The sequence below is a fragment of the Protobothrops mucrosquamatus genome, unplaced genomic scaffold (genome assembly GCF_001527695.2).
Source record: "Protobothrops mucrosquamatus isolate PMUCROS unplaced genomic scaffold, P.Mucros_1.0 scaffold3647, whole genome shotgun sequence".
NCBI classification, from domain to species: domain Eukaryota; kingdom Metazoa; phylum Chordata; class Lepidosauria; order Squamata; family Viperidae; genus Protobothrops; species Protobothrops mucrosquamatus.
Genome location: NW_015389608.1, coordinates 12,750 through 16,262, shown reverse-complemented (window position 1 = coordinate 16,262; position 3,513 = coordinate 12,750). Strand labels below are relative to the sequence as shown.

The 3,513-nt window shown below is 44.6% G+C and overlaps 1 protein-coding gene across 1 annotated transcript in view; it reads left to right on the top strand.

Moving 5' to 3' along the window:
- LOC107297999 (vacuolar protein sorting-associated protein 53 homolog) overlaps positions 1-3,513 on the top strand; it is a 39,406-nt gene that overhangs the window by 25,662 nt on the left and 10,231 nt on the right. The gene's annotated exons all lie outside the window — the stretch shown is intronic.

Genomic DNA, 3,513 nt, shown 5'->3' with positions numbered 1-3,513 from the left:
TGTAACCTCCTTTAACTCTCTTTTAAACAGTACAATTATTAAAAACAATAATAATAACACTTTAATAATTAAAAATAATACTAAATAAAATATTCTAACCTTTATACAACCATAATATTCCAAAATTTACTCAAAAACCAAATGATATTTTTTAGTCCCATATTTACACTCAATATAATCTATCCATCTTCTCCAAACCCAAATATATCTTTCTTGTGAGTGATCCTTCACATAAGCGGAAATCTTGGCCATTTCTGCTAAATTCGAGACTTTAAATGACCATTCTTCTATAGATAGCAATGTTCCTTCTGGGTCCTTTTCACCCAGACCATTAAAAATACAAAGAGCAGCTAATTTTAAAATTTAATTTTGGAAGCTGAGAATGTAATGCTTCCAAATTCCATTTTACAGGATGAATTGCACAAGCTGAGATATAAGCCCAGAGGGTTCTTTTTTCTGGGTTATTGCAAAAAAAAATTCTCTTTTTGTCGGGCGCCAAGGATCAGAGTCACACACAGGTTCCAATTCAGATGACTTACTGCCCAAGGCTATACAGGTCGTTCTGCCCACAACTGAGCCCAAAATTTCTGTTGCAAAACGGGACAGTGGTTAAGGGAGCTTCGCCCCGTTTTATGACCATTCTTGGCACGGTTGTTAAGGGAATCACTGCAGTTAAGTCAGTGGACCTGCCAGGGGTATTTGCAATCCGGTTCTTACACACATGCGCCACGATCACGTGATCGCACACCACGATCATGTGACTGCACGTCAGATGCTCAGCAACCACTCTGCATCCATGGCTGCTCGCAATGTCCCATGTTTTAGGATAGTTTCTAGTTCTTACACACATGCACCACGATCATGTGATCGCACACCACGATCATGTGACTGCACGTCAGATGCTCAGCAACCACTCTGCATCCATGGCTGCTTGCCGTGTCCCATGTTTTAGGACAGTTTCACTGAAAATCCGCATTGAGTCCTGATTTTCGGCAAAACCGGCCGATAACGGACTGTTGATTTGCTTAACGATCATCGTGTTTGCTTCAGAACCATCATAAAATAGGCTTGGCCACATAACTGACCTGTTTTACAACTGTCACCATTTACATCCATGATAGGCAGGCTCTGTTATGTCATAAGTCAGTGATGGCGAACCTTTTAGAGACCGAGTGCCCAAACTGCAACCCAAAACCCACTTATGTATCATTGGGTGCTGGATGGGCGTGGCCCATTGGGTGGGTGTGGCCAGTTGGGTGGGCGAGGCCCATTGGGTGGGCGTGGCTGCAGTGGTAACGGCAGACTGGGTGGGACTAAAAGGTTCAATCAATCAATTCCAACTTTGCGAGATCTTTTTTTTCCCCTGCGAGAAGTTGAAATTGACTGATTGATTGAAACTTTTTTTTTTGCACACGGCGGCAGAGGCCTAAAGCGAAAAGGGTTTATAAAACCCAGCTGAAGGCCTAGGACTGGGGCGACAGTGCGCGTGCCCACAGAGAGGGCTCTGAGTGCCATAGGTTCGCCACCACAGTCATAAGTTAAGGACTACCTGCAAGAGACTTTGGTCACATCAGAAATTGTGATGGCAAAGGACAGGGCAGGCACTGGCCAAATGAATGCCATGTGCACATGTTTTTAAGCCATTTGCATGTCAGGTAATGTGGTAGCATGCAGCCAAGCAACTAAAAGGAACTGATGTGCAATTTAATATAGGTAGTCTTCAACTTACAACCACAATAGAGCCCAAGGTTTTTGTTGCTGAGACAGTTGTTAACCGAATTTTGCCCCGTTTTACAACCATTCTTGCCACAGTTACTAAATGAATCATGTTAGTTGTTAAGCTAGTATCACTGGCTGCCAGCACTTCAGCAGTTCAAGTCTCACCGGCTGGAGGTTGACTCAGCTTTCCATCCTTCCGAGGTCAGTAAAATGAGGACCTAGATTGTTGGGGAGCAAGAGGCTGACTCTGTAAACCGCTTAGAGAGGGCTGTAAACGCACTGTGAAGTGGTATATAAGTCTAAGTGCTATTGCTATTGCGATTGTTAAATGAATCTGGCTTCCCCATTGGAAACTAACTAAGGAGAGAAGCAACCTAGAACTAAGGAGGAATTTCCTGACAGTGAGAACAATTAACCAGTGGAACAACCTGCCTCCAGAAGCGGTGAATGCTCCAACACTGGAAGTTTTTAAGAAGAGACTGGACAGCCATCTGTCTGAAATGGTATAGGGTTTCCTGCCTGAGCAGGGGGTTGGACTAGATGACCTCCAAGGTCCCTTCCAACTCTGTTGTTCTCTTAATCAAGGAGAAAAGCAACCTAGAACAAAGGAGGAATTTCCTGACTCTGAGAACAATTAACCAGTGGAACAACCTGCCTCCAGAAGCAGTGAATGCTCCAACACTGGAAGTTTTTAAGAAGAGACTGGACAGCCATTTGTCTGAAATGGTATAGGGTTCCCTGCCTGAGCAGGGGGTTGGACTAGATGACCTCCAAGATCCCTTCCAACATCATCATCATCATCATCATCATCATCATCATTATTATTATTATTATTATTGACTTTGCTTGTTAGAAGATTGCAAAAGATGACTCCAGGACACTGCAACTGTCATAAGTACATGCCAGTTGCCAAGCATCGGGATTTTGATCACGTGACCACGAGGATGCTGTACCTGTCATAAATGTGAAAAACGGTCATCAGTCCCTTTTTTCAGTGCCATTGTAACTTTGAACGGTCACTAAACGAACTGTTCTGAAGGAGGAGGATAAGCTCAGTAAAAGGAACCGATGCGCAATTTAATCATGACTTTCCGTGGGAAACCTCAGAAGCTGCATGGAAGCAGCCCTTCCAAACTTCATTTGTTTACTTGATGGAAGGATAAAATTCCCAGCTCAAGTCAACAGATATCATTAAGGGATATCTTCAGGGAGGTGTGTTGGCATCACACTTCAGGGAGGTGTGTTGGCATCACACAGCCACAAACGTGCCTGGATACTCCTTTCTGCAAAAGATGATATCGGGAGCCATTCTCTGGGGTTGAATTTCCAACAGCCGCGCTGCGTGACTCCTGTGTGAAAACTACTTGCAGCTGAAATAAACAACGAGAGAAATCGGACCGCTTTGCGGCTGTCTTTCCGAGATCTCTGCCCAAAAGCATGCCAGCAGATCAACCACGAAAGAGTGGCTTATGATTGTGCCCGTCGCAGCCAAGGGGGAGAAATTGTTGGCTCAGTCCTCAGCAGTTGACTGTTGGCGCCTGAGAAGCACACGCCCTGAAAGTTAAAATTACCCTAAAACAAATATCACGAATGCCAAAGAGCAGCGGGAGTGGCTGTGAAAATGGGAATACAGGCAGTGGTGGGATTCAAAGAGGTGAACAACCGGTTCTCTGTGTGGATGCCGCTTCTGGAAGTCCATTCTGGGCCTGGGCAACAAAAAATTAGCTACCGGTCTGAAGTGGTGTGAACTGCCTGAATCCTACAGACAGGAAGGAAGGAAGGAAGGAAGGAAGG